Genomic DNA, 21,843 nt, shown 5'->3' with positions numbered 1-21,843 from the left:
GACCTTGTGTAAGACGTGCAGCAACCTGTGGGTAGGGTGCTGGGAAGACCTAGAGGGCTGGCTCAGGGTCCTGTTGGCTTTAGGAAATCATCTAGATGAACTGGAATGGACACCTAAACATGGATTCTTATTCAGTGAAGGAAAGCTGTTTAAGATCCTTGAACCTGAGAGCAAAGAGGACACTCGGAGATCACTTAGGGTAGGTCAACTCTCCTTGATTAGCAAATTAAGGAACTAAAATCCAGTGAGGTGAAGTAATTGCCATGGCCAGCCACCTAGCTAGGGGCAGAGCACGTGCCTCAAGTCAGAAATCTCAATTTCTTGTCTAGTGGTCCACACTTAATGAATCATGCCCATGACTGCCTTGTTCTCATCAGTCCCAGCTGTGGATCAGAATTACATGGAAAGCTCTGCAAATCTGCAGATGTTGGGATCCTTCACAAGAGATTCATATGGACATGCTGCTTTCCACTGACCATTTCCAAGAACCACCCTCCAAAACTCTCTATCCCTTCTTCAAAATCTGGCTTTTACACAACTGTTCTGTGAGGTTTTCTGAGGTAACCATGATAATAGCAATAGCAGTATCAATAATAGTAATAACTAATATGGTGGGACTCACAATATGCCAGCCACTGGGCTAAACATCTTGCATGGATCATCTGATTTAATCCTCACAAGGGATATTCCATTTTTTTAAAGCCTCATACAGAAGGGGAAACCAAGCTGAAATTCAAACACAGGTCTGTAGTAAGGTCTGCAGTGGTAAGGGTTTTTTTGTCCAAGGTCAAAGCGTTGTAAGTAGTGGAGCTGGGACCTGAGCTGTCACTGGTCTGACTCCAGAGCTCATGCTGTTACTCTGATTCTAGGTAATCACCATGTTAATGTTAACTAATTGGGATTTGCTTTGTGCATCAGTCTTATTCTTACATATCTATTCATCCTTTGTTTTCAACCGTACCATAGGATCACCAAATGCAAGGACACTCCTTCTTCCTGTGGGGTCTCTGCTCTTTGTCTAAGCCAGTGTGAGTTCAGTAGGTTTATGGGCTAAGTGTAGGTCAGCAAAGGGTAATCAAGGAATGGAGGCTTCTGTAGGCTACCCTGCAGAAGGGCTCTGGAAACCCTGATCTCTATTCTAGTAGGCATTTTTGAAATATAGAAAAATCATTAAAATAGGAAGTTCATATAATCATAGAGTTGGAATTGACAATAGATGTCTAACTCTACTCCTATTTTATAATGGAGAAACTAAACTGAGGTCTCTGAAAAGTAAGTGGCCTGTGAAGGATCACATGATTGATTCAGGGATACTACTGGAGCCTGGGAAGTAAACACAAAAACCATCATCATCATGTAGTATCTTCTTAGTATATGTCATAGTTTTTATGCTCACTATCTTTAGTTTACGTAATGAGGTAGACATTTAACCCATATTTTATTGATGAGGAAACTGAGGCACTGACAGGTAAATTAACTTGTGCTGGCTCACACAGCTGGGAAGTGATAGAGCCAGTGTTTGAACCCATACAACTCTCAACACCAGATCTTCTGTCTCCTGGGTCATTATGTAATATTTCTAGAATTTTTGGCAAATGAATGAATTATGTGGTAGGTATTTTGTGTGCATTTCAACAATCATCACAGCAACTCTCCGTGGCAAATAACATAGTCCCATTTTTAAAATGAAGGAACTTAGAGGAAACAGTAACTTGGTCAAGTTTGCTTAGCTAGTCAGTGGCGGAACTGAAATTCAAACACAGGTCTGTTTGACTCTCTGTCTTAAACTCCTAGCTGCAACAATACAGTCCACTGGATGACTAGGATCCTAAAAGGATAAGGCATAGGGACATTGTCAGACCTCACAAATATACCTCATTTGCTTTGACTTGTGAAAATGACAGAAGGGGTATGGTCCTGTCCATCATTCCAAGTCCGTTCTCCTAAGTGCTGGTAGTGTTCTCTTTAGCACCACATCTCTGATGCAGATTGTAGCACTGACACTTTCCCATGAAGCAGACATCCCCTTGCATCTCTTACAAGTCTGCAAACAGATGAAGCAGAAGTTCACACTTTCCAAGAACAAACTCCTTGGCTCTGAGAGCCAGCTGGAGATGTTTCAGCCCCAATGAGGTAATTTTGAGGGGTAAGTTACAGCCTATAAAAACAAGTTGTCCCAGCAATGCTGTGCACACAGCCTTTTTAAAAAAGACCCCAAGAATCATCGTTATGAACACTGTTAACACTTTCTCCCATGCCTTTACTCGGTTGAGCGCTAAGTACTTCTCCAACATAATCTCATTAAGTGTCCCAATATACCACTGACGTTAAACGGAAGGAGAAGGTCACTGAGCAGAATGGAGTTGTGCTTAAGATCAAAGGGGAAACTGGGCGAAGGAATCTAAATCTAGTCCCAAAGCAGGGGTGATGAGATCAACCCTAACTCCAGGGCACAAGTCACCCAAAGGTAAGCATCCAACTCTCTACCGAATGCCCAGCAATTCCATTTCCTTCTAGTAAAAAAAAATATATTAAAAGAAGCATTAATAAAATAGAAAAAGCAGGGAAAGGAAATAACAAAATTTCTGTCTCTACCTTTTCATTTCTTAAAACTCCAGCCTTTTCTGTCTCATTCATTGTTCTGAAAAATAATTTATTTTTACATTTTTCTACATGTGTTTTTTTGTTACCTATTTCTCAGTATAGGTAGTTTGGACCACTGGTCTCCTTTTTAAAAATTTAACTCAGGTTCCTGTTTCTTTGGAATATTTTTGTCTACTCCCTCCAAGTATGTCATCTCATCTCTTCCCTCTCTCTCTTTTTAATTAGAGTAGTTTCTTCAAGCTCTAAGAAAATTCACTCCCTTGTTTTTTCTTCACTCTTTCCCTTTCAGCTGCGTTCCTGAATTGCTAGTGCACCAATTCTGCTTTACTGACCACAATTGGTGCAGCTGGGATGGCGAAGGAGCAACTGAAAAGGAAATGCTAATCAGACCTTTGAACAGAGTATAGTAAAACACACACACACATACACACATAAAAAAGCGCTCTGATTTAAGGAGGAAAATCCCTTTTCTCACTATCCCACACAACGAGGATAGTTGTGTTTCCTCCAGTGACCTGCCCAGGCTAGCTCCCTAGCCATGACATGGGTATCTCCTCCATAGCCCCCTCTTTAATGGAGCAGTTTTAGACAGAGCCCAAACATTCAGAGGGGAAACTGCACACAGACTTGAAGGCACATCCCAGCACGTCAACGTCTGGGTAGAGACTGCCACTGGAAATCGAAATGGGCATGGGGAGGAAGCCGTATGGTGAGAGATCGGGGGTAGAGCCTCTTAGATTTTAGTAAGGGAGAGGAGTAACAGAGAAGCCTCAATCAGACTTTTGTCCTGGACCATATTTTTGTATAAGGTTTATTTTTATTTTATTTTTAAACCTGGGGGAGAGAAGAGGAGCAAGTGACAAGCCCATTGCTGATACTCAGTATTCCGTCTGTGGCCTAATCAAAGGTGCTTCACTGGATTTCTTTGAGGATGTTATCCAACACTAGAGCCAGGGAACCTAGCCAAGGAGCGGGTACAGCAATCAGAAGGCTGACGGAAAATGAAAGAGAAAAATTGACAAAACTGGAGGAAGCTCGTTAGGAAAGAAAGAACCCCAGACTTGCAAGCATGAGTCCTACGTCGTTCTCGTAAAGTGTGAGACACACCACTTACTCTCTCTGGGCTTTGGCGTCCCCATCTATAAAAAGAGCTTTAATTGCTTAATCTCAAAAGTGACACTCCAGCTATAACACTGATATTGTTGAACAGCAGAAATAAAACCTTTTCCCTTTGTCTCTTTCGTTACAGATGATGGAAATAGTCATAAAGTAGAACGTATTTTAGTCACTGTCTTCACTGATTCCAGAAAGAACCATGTTGGAGAGCAGGAAAGTCCCGTTCATCTAAAATCAGACTCAACATCAAAGAAGGTTCTCATCACCATCCAACGCTTTCTCTTCTACAAAGCCCTGAGCAAGGCCCCTTTAAGGTTGGGTGTATGTGCAAGAAACAGGCAAATTCACGTGAGCCCGGCTCCCGCACAGCATCTGACATGGCAAGTGGTTGGGGGTGGGGGCAACGGAGGGGGAGAGGAAAGAAGGAGATGGGAATTTTCTAATGATCTTCTTTAGTTAATAGGCACAAGTTGTTAGCTTGATCTGAGAAGGCCTCTTTCCCCGTGTGCCAATTCCACCCCCTCCTTTTTGTAATGGGTTTAGTTCCCACAGCTAATGTAGTGCGTAATGAGGCCGGAGGGAAGCGGAATGCTCTGGAGTAATGATATGGAGCCTCCTGGGCCCTGACAAAGGACAGAGAGAGCCCGGCTGGATGGTCTCAATGACAGGGTCCAGGCTCCTTTCAGCCCTGGCGAGTCCAACTCTCCTGCCAGGGCTTGTGCTAAGCAGAGAGTCACAGCACAGACCCCAGTATAAAACCCCAAGGGGTCTTGGTACAAGACAAACCCCCATTAAGTCAAGTTTGTTTCTTTTTCTAAGCCCTGATCCAACCTTCCTCCCCCTTCCTCCTGGTCTTCCAGCCCTTGGTAGGGGATTCTTACCTTCAGGATGGTGTACACTTTCCCCTGATAATCCACTCCCCATTGTGCCCCTGCCCCATTCTGTCAACATCTACCAGGCTGCGGATGAGCACGTAACACTGTTTGGACCAGCAAATGCCCAGTAGACAAGGTAGCCACATGGAGAAGGTGCCCCTCATCCTGCTACTCACAGCCCTTTGCTCCAGGACAGTGTCACTCACTGCATTTTGTGTGGAGTCACCATCAGGTGGGCATCCTCAATCCCATGAGGCCCGTGCTCTTCGACAACTCCTTCTTCTTTTTTTCACCCCCTAAGGCCCCCAGTTTTAATATACAACACAGACCAGGAGCTCATTCCATATATATTGAGTTGAAATTACTCGAATGACAGAGAACTGAGAACTGAATATTCATGTCATTGGAAAGAACCTGGGGATCACTACAGACTATTCCCTGAAGCCATCAACCCAGGGGGCACTAGGAACTCCTAAAATAGGGGGAATAGTAATGGTTAAGATATCAGAAACAAAGTGAAAAACATTATCCAGTCATGGGGTAAATCCAGTAGTCACCTATCCATAAACAAAGAAATAAAAACTTAACAGCTGGAAAAATACAGCAAGAGACAACTGAATGATCAGGAGGATGCTGGTGAGAGGGTCCCCAGCATAATGCTTGCACCCTCTATGTACACCTTATGGCTTACATTGATTCAGTCTCCCTAACATCCAAGGCAGTACCCCCATGAAATGCAGGAATGTTGTCCGACACATTCAGATAAGGAGCCTGGGGGTTCCTTGAGGCTTGGTGATCAGGTGGTACAGCTAGTCAATGCTAGAAAAAGTGCCCCAGTCCAGTACTGTTCTCACTATGCCCCAGATTAACAAGTATTCATTTGTGTTAGAGAGAAGGCTGCAAGTAGAGATAAGTAAAGTTTAGAAAGTCATGTAGCTTGTTCACAGCTTCCACAAGCCCATAACCCAGGGTAACCCTGAAAGCTTGGATGAGAAAAACAGAAGACAGATAAAAAGTAGGTTAGTAGTAAACCTGTGGTGCTTATTGGATAACAGACACTCCTACAGACCTATTGGGTGGCAAACTCTGTGCTAGGTGCTTTGTATCCCATGGGAATTCTATGAATTAGACATGGCCCTGGCCCTCATGGGTATACTTTAAGAGATAATACTGCTGAGACATAGAAATATCTTTGAAAGCAATTGGGAAAATTCATATCTGATGATCCAAATAGGTTAGTGGGATAATGTGGGCAGCCAGGGAAGGTTTCCAGGTCCTCGGAGGCTGATCATGAGTCTGCATTTGGACACTTGACAATGATAGAATCCTGGACTGGTGCAGAGCCACATGGCTCTGTGTTCCCATTCAAGTCACTGTTTCTCAGACTCTCATGCCAATTAACCGGCGTCTTCAGGACTCTTCTCATCTCTTGGAAGGTCCTATGATGCATGGCCCCTAACATGCTCCTTCACTGTTGGCCTCATCCTAAGAGAGCTGTCCCAGGCTGAGTTCTCCAGAGAAGAGTCTCTTAACATTGACTCTTCATCTTTCTGCATTCAGGCAGAAATATAGAACATCCATTTCCAGCCATAGATCAGTATCACATACCAGACACGTGGCCACCTTAGGGCCCTTATACATGCTTTTACCTTCTGCCTGGAATCTGTCTCCATCACCATCGGATCCATCACACTGCATCGCTCCTCCCCATTCAGATCTCTACTCCGAGGCCACCTACTTAGAGATATTCACCTTATCTACAATAGCTATGCCTCAGATCAACTCCGTCCACTTGCTCTGTGTTTTTTTGTTTTCTTTTTAATAAATCCTACCATTTCCTAAAAATGTCATCTATTTCCTTGTTTGTTCATTGCCTCCTCTAGAATGTAATCTCCATTTACGAAAAGAATCTTGCTTTTATTGACCACTGTGCCTCTAGTTCCTGGGAAAGTGATTGGCACAAAGTAGGCCCTCAATTACTGTTTGTCCAGTGAATAAATGAATGACCACAGAGTTCCTGTTTCTCAGATCACTCGCTATTGAACACCAAAGGCAATGCTAGATTCCAAAAGAACTTTTCCTTTCTTTTTCTTTTTATTCTTTTCATTATTTTTTGAGACAGGGTCTCTATCTGTTGCCTAGGCTGAAGTGCAGTGGCATGATCATAGCTCACTGCAGCCTTGAACTCCTCGGCTCAGCGATCCTCTCACCTCAGCCTCCTGAGCAGCTAGGACTACAGGTGTACACCACCACACCCAGCTAATGTTTATTTTTAGAAGAGACAAGGTTTTACTCTATTTTCCAGGCTGGTCTGGAACTCCTGGGCTTAAGCAGCCCTCTGGCCTCAGCCTCCCAAAGTGACGAGATTACAGACGGGAGGCACCGCATCTGGCCCTTCCCTCATTTCATGTAATATCTCAAGAGCAATTGTGCTGACACTTTATTATCATCATTGCCATTACCACTGATGTTATTATTTATTAGTATCACAGTTCATTTTTTATCATTATCCATCAAACTAAGATGATCTTAATAATAAATTGAGTGCCTATAAAATAACACGAGTGGGCTGGCATATAGCAATCACTTGATTAATATTTGTTCAGTCATTCTCTTAATATAGTCTCTATATAGTATAGCCAAGTACATTGTAATCATAATAAAAGGCATTATGACCATTCAGCAGAACCTTTGGGGCACATTTACAAGTTTTGGGGTAGGGGCTTTCACATCTATTTTCTCATTTATTCTCAGCAGCCCCAGGAAGTAGGTATTCTTATCCTCCACGGGCACAGTTAGTAACTGGACTACTGATGTGGACTTGCGTCTGCCTGACTCCAAACCCCATGCTTTTCCCCACAAACCATACTCCTGGACTAAAACTATCCTGCATTAGGGAAAGTCTTGCCTTCTCTATTACTCCAAGAAGAAGCCCTGCTTTGTTCACTTGTAAAATAAATGGATTGGCCTGAGAGACCTTTAAGGTACTTTGCAGTTCTCAGAGCCACGATTCTCTCCGTCCTCTGCTTGACATGAGCAAATCCATCCTCATGAGTCACCTGCCTGTCTCTGCAAGTTCAAATTTCATTAAAAGACCCTCCAACGGTAATCTGCCTGCCTACTCTATACCCCTTTCCACTTCTCAGAGCATTTCCTGTCTCTGAGTAGGACCCAGGACTTGTCTCTGTACCTTACTTCCCCACTTTCAGGAGAAGGCTCCCCCAGAAGGCCCTGCTCCCCTAATAGGCACCGCGTCATTAGAAACCAGTGACGTTCCCTTTCAGTTGGCCTCATCATGTTCTTCCTGGTTTCGCCCAGAGCCGCTGCCAAGACTTCCCACCTTGCCCATCTGGCAAACGTAACTCCTTTATGTCAGTTATCAGTTATCAGAAGGAAAGTGAAACATGCTTCTACTGACAACCCCTAAGTCTACCGAGCACAAGAAGCTGGACTAGCCTCTTCATCAGCTAACTGAGTAAGGGGAGAGGACTCAAGCCAGTGTACTAGAACTAAAGTCTATATTCCCCAAATACAAGCAGTCACTAGCAAAATGATGCTCCCATGTGGTTTGGGAAAAAGGGTCTGACCTTCTAAGCTGCAGGCACCAAAACACAGGGGAGAACAGAGAGAGTTTATGATCCACTTAAAATATTTGTGTAAGGAAAGCAGGGATCTGCCACCTGTTTCCCCTTCCACTGATATTTATGACAGCTGAGGAGTCCTACCCTTCACAAAAGCCTCGGCTCCATGCTCAACCTTCTAGCATTTTTTCTTTTTCCATTTACACAAACATTTTCATAGAAAAGCACAAATCCCATCTTGTCGTGAGAAAGGACAGTTCCAACTCCTACTGGGGTATGGAGCATTTTTCTACAGGTCTTGACAGCTCAGCCTCAATCTCTGTTTTAGAGCATGAGCCTGAATGTGCAGCTATGTTCCTCTCCAGATCTAGGGCAGGCAGTGGGCAACTTTCAGCAGTTCCTTATGAATGGCGGTCAAGACCACAGCATACAGTATACACCCAAACAAGAGGTGGTATTGGAAAGAGAACCTGTCCCTTGTCTCCTTTCAGTGTCTCTTACTCCTAAAGTACTACTACCTTTCTCTTGGAAAGTGGATGGATATGATTAATCTATCAACAGATACTTGAGTGCTCCTTGTTCCCCACCCATCCATCCCTGCTGTCAAGGGCCAGAGTCCTTCCAGACACTCTGGGAACACTACAGGCAAGTTTTCCCCTGCCCCTGAGAAGATGACAGTCTTTATGGAGGAAGGCACCATTATGAAAGATAAGTAGTAAATTTCAGAGCTGGAGGTCCTCTTCCAAGGTTATCTGGTCTAAATCTCCTCAGTGCATAAACATGGAAACTGAGGCCTGGAGGAGCTAATTGGTGGCAAGGACTAAACCAGATCATCTAACTTCCAATCTAGTGTGCTTTTTGTTATGTCATTAAAATCACTATAAAAATTATTTCGCACCTGTCTTTGGAATAAGATGCTAAACAAAGCACATTTAATAGACATGGTCCAGGCTGTTTGCCCAAAGCTTCAGGTTCAGAACAGAGAACTGATCCCATCACTGCAGACAGCTCTATTAAAAAAGGCACTGCGGTAAGTGCACACACACTGAACCAGGGGAAAATTTACACAAACCATGTACTGCTTTTATCATATAATTACGCAAACCATTCTTGGTGGAATCCTGTAAGTTATAGTGAATCCTGTAAGTTATGTCAGAAACTGGGAGGTGGATGAGTATCTGTGGTTTGGCAGGATACAGGACAAGAAGGTAGGCCTATGAGGGAAACTGAATTAAGATGACTGACGTGGCACACACCACAGCATCACCCTTTCACTCCCAAACCCTAGAAATTACAAACTTTAAAAGTCCATAAAATGCTGTGAAACAAGAGGTCTACGGTGACTGAAAAATGACAAGCCTGGGAAGAACATCGCCAGAGGCCAGCTCATGCATCTATTTTTTATTTGGGAGATGGGTTCTCACTCTGTCACCCAGACTGGAGTGCAGTGGCCAATCATGGCTCACTGTGAACTCTGGCCCCTGGGCTCAAGCAATCCTCCCACCTCAGTCTCCCGAGTAGCTGGGACTACAGGCACACACTACCAAGCCTGGCTAATTTTTGTGTTTTTGCGTGTAGACTGGGTTTCTCCATGTTGCCCAGGTTGGTCTCAAATTCCTGAGCTCAAACGATCCACCCACCTTGGCCTCCTAAAGTGCTGGGATTACAGGCACAAGCCACTGTGTCTGGCTGCTCATGCATCTTTGAGGTGGGGCTTCACCCACATGCGCCTCCAAAGGGCCTCTGAAAAGACTTGTCTGCGTTTTCTTAAAATCTAGACAGAAGAGAATTCTGCAGCCACCCAGGCAACACTTTCTAATCCTGCCCAAATCCTCATAGCTAGAAGCCCAAATTCATCTTGATTCATCCGAAGGCCACTCTCATTTGCTGGGGTGGTAGTAGCAGGAGAAACCCAGATGCACTTTGTCAGTACGCATAACCCCTCCATGAAGTTGGACCGTATTAACTAGTGGAATGCCCACTGCAACCGCCTCACTCACTCTAGCCTTTTCTTCTACAGTTTATAGAAACCTGTGGCTTTCCAAACTTTATGATTCTCCCCACAGCCCTTCTTCTGATTTCACTTTCTAACATGCCCAGGAGCCTGGCACTCCACCCTCTTGCAACATGCTGTGGATCCTGGGAAGGCTTTTCTGATTGTCTCTGCAGTGAGGGTAATGAATTGGCCTATCTCACCTGACTACCTTGTGATTAAGCCACTAATTGTTAAGCACTGCAATATAATAAAGTCACCAGCTCATTTTATGGAAGGTATTTTTCTCAAGAGTCCAAAGTGCTTTCTAAGTGTTATACTGCCCTATTACTTTATTGTACTAGAAGCCAAGAAGATTGTCTAAAACTTTAGCCAAAATTTCTGTGCCTGTCCTATTTTAGCTTTCTTTCCCCTTATTTGGTTTACTGAAATCCACTAAACCCACCAGTAAAGCTTCTGCTTCTGGATCAATGGTCAATTCTCAATTACCAATACATAATTTAGCTATTTTATGGGTCCTCACTTGCTGTTTGCTGTTGTGAGGCATGATCTTACAGAACACAGACCACTCCATGAACACAGTAATGAGGAAAGCAAGTATTTGCACAGAAAGAGCTACACATAGAAACTTAGAATGGCCCAGCTCTGGACAGCTCATCAACCCCAGGACCAGATGATGTATGGTGAGCTCCTTGTGCCTAAGGAGGAAAAAGCTCACCTGCTCTTCCAAGAAAACTTGCTTCTAGGGGCCACTCAGCATCCCTAACATGCTTAGCAGAACATGGCAAATGCTTGTTGATGAACAGTAATCATCAGTTAATCCATCTGCAGGCTCTAAACACCCACAAGGGATTTGAATTCACTACTGCAGCAGCAACAAGGCAGCAGCTGTCGCTCAGCACCTGCCACAGGGGAACTGGCCAGATTTCAGAAAGGGTCCTCCGAGGCCAAAGATGGCAGCAAGGAAAGATTCCAGGGGGATCAGGGGTGACAGCTGGGGTTGAAGAGAAAGACGCAGAGAGGAACTTGAGGGGGAAAGGAGAAAGGGTGTGCAAAAAGCAAGTAATCCTGTACAAAAAGAGGAAGAAAGAGGCAAAATGGAAAAGGGGTGACCCTCAAACAAAGCCAGAGGGCACTAAGAAAAGTTCTGGTAGGAAATCTCTGATCAGCTTTCCCAAGGATACCTCCCTGCTACAATTTTCACCACCAGAGGGCTCCTGTATTCCAAAAATATTATGGAAAAGAGACAAATGTCTTCAATATTTACACTCCAAGCATACACATGTGAAATTAGCAATTTCTGTTTATGTGTGTAAGCAATTACCTTTGAAGACTCGGAAATTTAAATCTCATTTTGATATACTGTGTCCCCAAGTAAACACAGTATCATGGACATCAACCTCTCTGCTCTGTTTCTCTCTGTGCAAAAAATGGAGAGGATATCCCGTATCTTGTTACAACTTACAGCCAGAGTTTTATGTGGGAGAGAAGAGACAAAAAATGTCTCTAGCAAGTAAGACTTAAGACTGCAGAAATATATATCCTCTCTTCTCTATGTTTCTATGTATTAAGGACGACAAGACCTGTATCTTGGATGTCTTGCACCATCCTTGCCCTGGTGAAACTTATTTTTAGAGGAAAGAAATAATGCACATGTGTTTGGTAAAAGGCTCAGGTTAATGTGCCAGTTCTGTCCATGTCTAACTACATGACCTTGGCCTAAACCCCTAACCTCATTAATTTGTTTTCTCCTCTATAAAATATAAAGGGTTTTTATCTCACAGGTTGGACATGAGAATTGAACTACATAATGTCTTTGAAGGGGGTTGGCATATGGTAAAAGCTCATTATTTACACATTATACTCAAGTATGCCCTGCAAGTGAGACTGACATTACCAAGAATCCTAAGAATTGCAAAACTGGCACAAACTGGGCATCCACAGCATGAAAAGACTAAGAATGACATCATATCTGCCTTCAAATAGTTGAAGAGCTATCACATGGAAGAGGGATTAGAACTCTTCTATGTCATCTCACGAAGGAGAAATGGGACCCATGGGTGGATTAGGGAATCAGCTCAAGCTTGATAAGAGAATCGCATGAATTGCCTAAAAAATAAAGCTTTCCAAAAAATGGGGTGAGTAGATCAAGTTAGCTCACATCTGGGGGTGTTCAAGAAGCTGGATGAGCAATGCCAGAGAAGATCTAATGCCGATATTTGCATCAGATGGAAGAGGCTGGATCAGATAACCCACTAGAATCTCTCCAACTCAGGGAACTCTATGGTTCCTTGCTCCAAGCAAAGGGAAAAAAGCATTGTTATGTCTCATAGGAGCCCATGTTGGTCAAAAGGATGGTCTTCCAGACTGGCAGCTGTAAATGCATACACTTCCCCCATGTCATGCTCTCCTTATACATGTGGCCAGCCCTGATCATATTCCTGGCCACAGAGAATGGCCAGTGCCCAGGTATTGGATAATAGCCAAGAGAAGTGCTATTCACATCAAAGATGTTTGATCTTCGATCGTTGTACCCATTATCTGTGGAATGACTGATTTGGTGTCTCTGACACAACAGTGGATGACCAAAGGAAGGTAGGGATGGAGGGAAAAGCTGTAAATAAGGAATGAATAAGTGATTTTAAAAGGGGTGTAGGATGGATAGAGTGGAGCATATGGTTGGCTCATTGTTCAATCATCTCTAGATCCAGAGCTGTGTGATTTGGGGCACTTTCATTCTGCCTCTTCCTCTATTTTATGCTGAGAATAGCCCTTTCTCTCACAGCAAGGGAAGTCTGTCGAGATGCAAAAGTCTAGACATAACGACTTTTGGATGTCCTTCCTCTGTATGAGTGCCAATGCAAAAGTAGATTCCACTTCAACCTTCTCTCTAAAGAGGGATTTTCATGATTTTATTAAGACAAAATGGGAAGAGACAGAGAAGGAATCCTTCCTAGCTGTCAAGCGAAGGAGGCTATCAGAAAAGAATCAGGGAAAGGAGAGTATCTCAGGAGTCAAAGCATGGGTCTGCAATCTAAAGAAACTTAGTTTTGCAACTCAACTTGATTATTAACTAGATGTGCAATTATCAACAATAGCCAAGCTTCAGTTTCTTTATCTGCAAAAGACAGGTAATACTGCCTCTTGAAGTTTGCTGAATATAATAAAGCGCCTAGCACAAGGCTTGGCACACAGTCATATTCAGATCATGGTACATTGCTCTTGTTATGGATTAGGAACCAGTCAGGATCAAGGGAACTTAAACAATCCCAACTCAGATAGGAAGAACATGTACATGTGTAGAGTGTGAAGAGAGAACATGCAACCATGAGGCTGTGTCTGGAGTTATGTAAACTGAAGTGGTGTCTGGACCAAATGCATAGAGTCTGGTTTGGGAAAGGAAAGGAGAACAGACCATGGATATGTACAATCTGTAACCAAATGTGTACAGTGTCATTCACCTTAAGAAGAAACGAACTGGACCATGTTGCATTGCTGCAAGAGAGCAACATTCTTCACATGGCTGGACTCAGGAAAGTAAATGGGCCCTTGTTGCATGTAAGGCTGCCTGAGAAAAAGCAAACACTGACGCCCAGAAACGGTCTTAAAGTAATGGGCATGTCATAGGGCAGATGGTAGCCAGCTGCTCTCCAGTTTTTCTGAGACCAGCAGAATAGGAGATGTTCTATGACTGCATCAGGAGGGAATTCATTATCCCTAAAGGCTCCCCAACCCTCAGGTCTGTTAAGACACTGATATTACTGACTGAGGGAGGTTATTAGCCTTCTTAAGTGCCTTAAATATAAGGCTATTACTCATGTTTCAGGGATGGTGTCTCCCATCTTTGCTAAACATATGCCTGAATACCAGTCACGGGCTATACTATCCCAAAATGCTGACTATAGGAATTGCAATGTTTCACTGGAAAAATGGAAAACTAACATCATTTTTAGGTCACAGGATCATGATTTGTACCACAGGCATGTGGGTGCGTGGTAGAGACTGGAAGAAACTGAGTCTCAACTATTGATCCACAGTATCTGCCCTGTTAGGTAACACGCCCTGCCAATGAAGCAGGGTACCAAATACTTTAGTGGCCTCCTCCATTACTCTGCAGGGCAAATATAATCATCTATCCTCTGCAGAGGAGGACTTGGAAAAGATGGGTTAACTCTTTTCAAAAGTTAAGCAATTTCCTTCTTGAGAGTTTGAAGTGGGACAGAATGCAATTCACCTTTCCTGTCTCCAAGAACATCTTGTCTCTCCCCCTCCCATCTATCCTCCTCCATTCAGCATGAAGGGTCTGCAATTCCAGTGGATTCAGACCTTTTTTTTCACAAGGACCCACTGTAATAAGTATATTTCATACCACCATCTAGAACATAAACAATCACACACACACACACACACACAATCTCATATATTTCATAAGCCAATACAGAATGCATGGATTTTCATATTTCTATTCCATTCTATTCTCATCCATTCTATTTTGAAAATGTCAGTCATGACCTGAATTCCTTGTATAACCTAAAGTTTGAAAAACAATGTTCTTTACCACTGATCTCTCTCACCTATTCAAAAAACAGCAACTATTCTCCATTTCCTACAAAATAAAGTCCAAATTTCTTAAGAGAACAGATAAGACCATTTATAACTCTGCCTTCTAGCTCCAGTTCTGCCATCTTCACCTGAGCTCACAACATACCTGGTGATTGGCCGTTCCTAGGAGACCCAAGCCCCACTACATAGTCTTACTCTCTGCCTTGCTCAGGCTCTACCCATGGGCTAGATGCATTTCTCACTACAAGAAAAATCACTCTCTCTCATTAAGAAATATCCCAGATATCACCCTTCTCTGAAGACTACACTGACCTGCCCAAGCAGAACTAAACGCTGCAGTGGGCTTCTGCAGTCCAGGAATTCTGTTTTTTGTATAATGCATAATGATCATCTGACCCTTCTGATGGCTTAGATGTCTTTCCCTATTTCTGAATTGATAGGAATACATTTTTAAATCCTTTCCTTTATGATTGGCCCCTGCCTTTTTCTTTCTCAATCTTCAGTCTATTTCCCCTCGCCATCTCCATAAATCCCCTAGCCCCCAGAGAAGGAAAAAGGGGAATGGTCAAAGTTAATTGTTGGCAAACCAATCTGGTTCTTGTTTTTACTTCCTGCAAATTTGCAGTCCTGTTTCCAGGGGACCTAGGCTTGGCAAAGGCACAATGCGATTCATCTGAATCACGAGAGGTTGGAAAAGGCAAGCTGAGGTAGAGAAACCAAGGCAGAGAGCGAAGAGTGGCTGGCTCAGGCTGTAAAACCAGGGCAGGAACTGACAGTACAAACAGAATAAATAATACTGATTCACAGGCCAGAGAAACTCTGTCGCCAAACAAATGCCCTGCTGCAGACTCAGCTCGTAGGAGGTGGATGGCCTGATTTACAGTCGGTCTCAGAGTTTAATGAACTCTCAGATCATCTTTATCTATATAAACAGAACAAAAAGACCCTTAGTGCTATGCAGTTTTCAAAGCAATTTCTCACACATTATTCCATTTCATCTTGGAGTGTCAGAGCTGTAAGGGACTTTAAGAGGTCAATTAGATTAAATCCCTCATCCTGCTCCAGATGAAAAGGAGACTGAGAATAGGCAAGTGACTTGCTCAAGGTCACACCCCTGTGTTAGTAGCACAGTGCAATGCTCTTGTGTACCAAACCACACTTTTCACCCACAGAAGTAGCCAGTGCTCCAATGTTCTCTTGATTCAGAGAGCTCTAACAGTTTCACTCTGCCTGGATTTCAAAGCCCTTCAAAGGAGGCAGGGGGTGTCTGCCTTATCTTTCAAAGATTCCCAAGTAGAGATTCTACAGCATCTCTCTGGTCAACTCTTTTTTTTTTTAGACAAGAGTCTTCCTCTTGTTGCCCAGGCTGGAGAGCAGTGGTGCGACCTCGGCTCACTGCAACCTCCACCTCCCAGGTTCAGAAGATTCTCCTGGCTCAGTCTCCCAAGTAATTGGGATTACAGGTGTCTGCCACCACGCTCAGCTAATTTTTTGTATTTTTAGTAGAGACAGGGTTTCACTAAGTTGGCCAAGCTGCTCTTGAATTCCTGACCTAAGGTGATCCACCCGCCTCGGCCTCCCAAAGTGCTGGGATTACAGGCATAAGGCACCGTGACCAGCCTCCGGTCAACTCATAATTTGCTGCCACAATGAGCTAATCTGGTCTTCACAGTATTGTACCCCCATTACCAAGAGTGCCTACGCTATTAACTCACCAGTAACAGGTGTCAAATCACCTCTTCTTTTGCACAAGACGTTCATTTAAAATCAAATTGCACATAAATCCCTTCAGTCCTAACTCATTTCCCTCAGCCCTCAGCCTTTTTTGGTCTTCTTTTCCCTTGGTGCTCCCAATCCTGCCTGCTGGGTGTCTCTGAGATGACAGGCGGGGAAGGGAGGCTGGGTGGCCTGGGAAGCAGCTACGGAGTTATGCTGCCGCAGGCGGCCAAGTTACAGGCCCCAGGAAGGGGGAGGGCAATCGCCTGATGTCACTACACTCATACTCATGGACTCTTCCAGATCGGCTCCCTCATCTTACAGACGGGGAAACTGAGGCCGGGAGTGCAGAAGGGGCTTCCAAGCAAGCTGGGAAGACTAAGCTAGGAGAACTCGCCAAGTGTCCACAGTCCCGGGTCAGCTCGCTTCTTCTACTGTCTGCCTTTCCCTTCACCAGTGAGGAAACTGAAGCTTAGGGAGGTGGAGAGATTGACCTAGGACCGCACAGCTTCCCCAGGCCAAGTTCAGGACCAGAAGAGCCACGAAACGGGAGAAAGGGAGGCCGGGACCGGGCATTCCCCACGTCGGGTAGATGCCGCGCACAACTCCAGGGGGCACTGCTCGCCCCGCGGTGTATTCGCACCCCCGACCCTCCGCCGTGGCCCTTTGTGCCCTGCTAAAGGTGGGGAAGAGGGCGCGGGAAAAAACAGAGGGTGCCCTGACCCTCCGGAAAACCAGGTCCTCGGGCCGCCCGCGGCCTCTCCTCCGGGGAGCGGGGACAGGGTCCGAATGCCTTTTCCCATTCAGCAGGATTATCCCTTTTGAATTGTTTAAAGAAAAAAAAGAGAGAGAGAGAGCTGCAGCTAGCGAACCCTGCCTGACAACACCGAAGGAATTTTTCCCAGGGATCGGCCGAAAGCTGACTCACATTTAAAGACTTGCCCGAAGTGGTCATGCCCCTCTGAGCAAATACCACAGGCATGCGAGCACGCGCCCGCGGCCTCCCGGCGGCGCGGCCTCCCGGCGCGGCCCGTGATTGGAGCAGCGCTCCGCCGCTTCTCCCGCGCGCAGCCAATCGCAGCGCTCCGCCTCCGGGTTGCTAGCCCGGCCGCGGGGCGCTGGGAGCTGTCCCTGCTCGTTTCCTGTCCCGGGGCGGGGGCGCGGCGGGCGGGAGGCTCCCGCTGTGGGTTTCCGCAAGTAGGGCCCGGGAGGGAAAGCCAAGGAGAGGGCCGAGCCACCTACGCCGCAGGCCCGGTGAGCCCCGAGTTTCCTCTTAGGAATGTGCGCGGCGGCGAGAGGCGCTAGGCCTGGGCCCGGCTTGGGGGCGCGCGGGAGCCTGGCCTGCGCGCCACCCTCGCCTGCCTCAAAACCCCGACGCCCCGCAGTCATCTCCCGGCCACCCCACCACTGCAGAAGGCCCAGCGGGCACAGGCTCATAAATTGCGAAAGAGCAGTCAAAGACCCTAGTTCACAGCTACATTACAGCCAGATTAACGTGCGATCCTGGCCAAGGCTCCTCACAATTGTGGTTCTTGTGTTTTGGGGTTTTTCCCCCCTTGTTTCAAATGAGAGGTTAGAGCCAGATAGTCTTTAAAGTCCTTGGCGCTAACATTCAGGTTCTTTTAAGAACTGAGATCCAGTTCTTAACACTTCAGCCCCAAACAGTTTTCCACGCTGCAGCCCAAGTGCTTTTCTCAACCTGTAAATGGCACCGCATCATTCCCTTCCTTACAACCTCTGAGCATCTCTGTCCCTCCCCATGTAGCCTTACCGCGGTGGTCTTTCCTGGCTGCTTGAAATTCCAGCCCCCCTCCCCCAGCTTTTCCTGCCTCAGGCCTTTGCACATGCCGTTCCCTTCACTCCCTTGGCCAATTCCTAACTCATCCTTCAGGTCTCCGCATAAATGGCACTTTACCAGTGCCCTCCCTGCACCCCAATCTGAATGAGGGCCCACCGCTACTCCCACGTGGCACCCTGTGGTTTTCCATCAAACCTATAATTCAAAGCCGTAATTTTCTACTTTTATTTGCTTACTATCTCTTCCTCTAGAAAGGACAGAGGCCCCTTCTGTTTTGTACCCCATCCTCAGTACAGTTAATTTATCCACAAGTAAGTAAAGAATTAATTATCATACCCACTTTAACAGATAAGTTGTGGAAGCTCAGGCAGGTTAGATAACTTACCTAGGTTCAGATAACTAAAGATGTTAGAGCTATCTCTCTGGTCTTCTGCTTGTCAGGAAATTGCATTATAAAATAATAGGCCTTCCAAGAAATAGCAAATAAATTGCTAGAACAGACGGCTTTAGCACTTTAGATGCTGTGGTTTTGCTCCTGCCATTCGGTACTCTTTCCAGACCAATGGAAGTTCCATTCATTTATTCATTCAACAAATATTTATGGTGCACCTATTATAAGCTAAGCAGCACAATGGTAAACTGAGATTTCCTTTCCAGAATCTAGAGGACACTAGCTGCACAGCACAGCCTTTTCTACCATGAACAGTATCCAAAGTGTCTATTTAGTTAAAAACTTTGGTCATCTTTTCTGATATTTTGTTTATTTTGGTGTCTGTTCTGATATGTGGCAAGCTTAGCCTACCATCTATACATATATATAGATGTATACTCACCATATATGTGTGTGTGTATATAAAAAAGTATGTGTGCGTGTGTGTATATATATATATTTTTCTCAATATGTAAATGGCATAGCATCATTCTCCTCCTTAGAACCTCTGATTATCTCTGTCCCTTCTGCCTCCTGTGGCTCCTGGCAATCCTTGGTCCCAAGAGAGCCTGGGGGAAAGGATGCAAATAACTCCAGGCATCCAGTCATCCCTCTGGGACCCTCCACTCCTGGGGTGTGTGCAGGAGAAATAAAGGGGTGTATCCCTTTTTCTGTGAAAGCGGTTTTTTAAAGCTCTGAGACCCACTCAGCAGCCACTCACCAAAACCCAAGAGAAAGCAGGGTATCTGAGGGGTGCATCTCTTTGCTGTGTACTAGTCCATAAAGCAATTAGCAGAATGGCCTGGCCCTTTCCACAGTCTCCATTCATTCTTTCTTTCCTTTACTCATTCACCAAAATGAGTTACCCAAGAGCAGGGATCATATTGTATTCATCTGTGTATTCCCATCACTTAGCACTGGGTCTGGCACCAGAGAGACGCTTCAGTGAATGAATTCGTTCAATGCCCATTCGCCAAGTGCTGTGCAAGATCTTGGAAGGTATAAAACAAGTGTGGGACACAAATCCTTGCCTTCCAGGAACTTACAGTCTAGGTGGGGGCACTCAGTTGTACAACAATGATTTATTGGGCTTTAACTTTGGGCCAGGGCAGCAGTAGGCGCCACTGAGAAAAGATGAATGAACAAGTCCCCCAAAGCAAATATAAGCAGCCCACCCCTCCAAAATAAACACCCACTCCCAGCATTAATTTTTTTTAAAATTACAGTCACTCAGGGCTCAGGGCTTCCTTCCTGGCACCCACTCTTGGCTTCATAGCTTTGACCACTCTGCCACCTCTCTGGGATCCCACAGCCCATCTCTGAGTATCTGTTTTCAGTTCAAGACAGCTAGCTCATGCCAGCACTGGCAGAGGTGGGTCCCCAACTGCACACAGGAACCTACTGGTATAGTTCTAGCAGCTTTGAATTCGGATAGAGCTGCCATCACTTCCTTGCTGTCCAGAGCCGCACGTGTTAATAAGCCTTTCTGAGCCTCAGTTTCTTTATCTACATAGATAACAAACATCCACAAAGCATTGATGCTGTGCCAGGCTCTACTTTAATGTATTCAGTCCTCCCAGGAAGAGCAAAATTAAACCCAGGGAAGCAGCTCTCAGTGAGACCCCTTGAACCCAACCCTGGCTTTGGTCTGGCTCCTGGCTCTCAAGCCCCTCCTTCAAGCCCTCTAGCTCACGTGCTGGTAGCACCAAAGTGGAGTGTACCTCCCAGCTTCCCTGCTCTTACAGAAACACAGATCTTACTGTCTGTTTCTCCAGGCCTTGACCTCAAGCCCAGGGCTGAGACTCCAGGCACGTCCTGACTCTCCTTCCCGCTGGGCTGCCACTCTGAGAAGTTTCCCTGAACTCACCCTCCTCTTTCCTGGACACGCAGCCTCGGGTCAGCGGTCAGCGGTCAGGTCCTCTGACCGGTCCTCTCAGCGCTCCCCTTTTCTAGTCCTGCCCCAGCAGCCTTTCAACCTCAATCGACTCCTGCTGTTCTCTCATCTCCAGGCTCTCTCACACTGCTTCCTTTGCCCCTTTCATCCCTGCCCCCCACTCAGCTCCCATATCCTGCCCTGGGGCCCTTTCACTGGCCCCAAGAAGTCTGCCTCAGTATTGTTCTCCACTTCCAACATTAGCATTCCCAAAACCCATATTTGCATTTTGATGGCTCCTGTCCCAGCTAGACAGGGGTACACTTGGATGCATACATATTTTGGAGAGGAGAGCTTTCCCCTGCACAGTGCCTTAATTTTTCACTTTGATTTAAGTACATTCTTTGGTTCTGGCCTGATTTACTCTGGGCCAAGACGAACTTTAGCCAGCACCTTTAGGCTATGCTGCGCTGCGGCCTATAAGATAATGGAAAGGCTTCAGCTTCGTGGGAGCTCAAGGGAACAGAAGTCTCACTTCCCACGCCTCCCAATTCTACTCAGAACATCAAAGCTTCCTGCAAGCTCGCATCTGCAACCAGTGCTCTCCCCTCCCAGGCTCCAGGGCCTTGGCCTCGAACATTCCCTAGCACAACTGCAAAGGCTGGAGATTGGGGTCCTCTGGGATCACCCCTGGCTCGGACACCCAGCTGAGTTATGAATAATCTCAGGCCTTGATTCTAGGATAAGCCACCAGAAGTAAGCAAGACGATGGGGTAAAGAGGCCACCCTGGAGAGCCAAGTCCCCTTACCTTTTCCCATGTATAGGATTTCACTCTGCTTTATGGGATGGAGGGAGAAAGTGACAAGTGGCCAGACTGCAGTCTCATCTAGGGCATGGTGTTGGGGCTTTAAGTTTTCATATGCCTCTGGGTTGCTGGTGTTCTGCCAGACTCAGAACAGCTAAGTGCCAAGCAACAGAAAGGAATATCCTGCCAGGTCTCCAGGGGTTTCAGGGCCACTTTGACAGAGGTTTAGGGTATTGCGGTTTGCATGGCAGGACTTCCTAGGGTTTCATCCTAACTTCAGAGTGATTTACGATTCCTATTCCATTGAGAAGCTCTCAGCATTCATTTGCACCTACAACTGAGTTCTTTCATGCAACTCCCTAAATAACATCTTATATGTATGGCCTGGGGGTAGATACTGAAGCACTGTGGTGTGCAGAATCAGAGGCAGGCAGCTGGAAAGGGCTGGGGTAGACATTGTGGAGGCTCTGACTCCAGGGAGGCAGTGG

General features: G+C 45.6%; 1 long non-coding RNA gene across 4 annotated transcripts in view; it reads right to left on the bottom strand.

The window, feature by feature from the left end:
* The window catches only part of LOC108593095 (uncharacterized), a 100,159-nt gene extending 79,482 nt beyond the window's left edge, over positions 1–20,677 (bottom strand). For 3 of the 4 annotated variants that reach the window (XR_013522271.1, XR_004729232.3, XR_004729233.3), the window contains exon 1: positions 17,377–17,422. This is a non-coding gene — a long non-coding RNA (uncharacterized LOC108593095). Of the gene's footprint in view, positions 1–17,376; positions 17,423–20,543 lie in introns of those variants that run through there. The other variant, XR_013522272.1, reaches the window with a different exon arrangement.
* Positions 20,678–21,843: the final 1,166 nt, after the last annotated feature.

This window comes from Callithrix jacchus, chromosome 9 (genome assembly GCF_049354715.1).
Source record: "Callithrix jacchus isolate 240 chromosome 9, calJac240_pri, whole genome shotgun sequence".
Classification (NCBI taxonomy): domain Eukaryota; kingdom Metazoa; phylum Chordata; class Mammalia; order Primates; family Cebidae; genus Callithrix; species Callithrix jacchus.
This window is presented reverse-complemented; position numbering and strand designations above follow the sequence as displayed.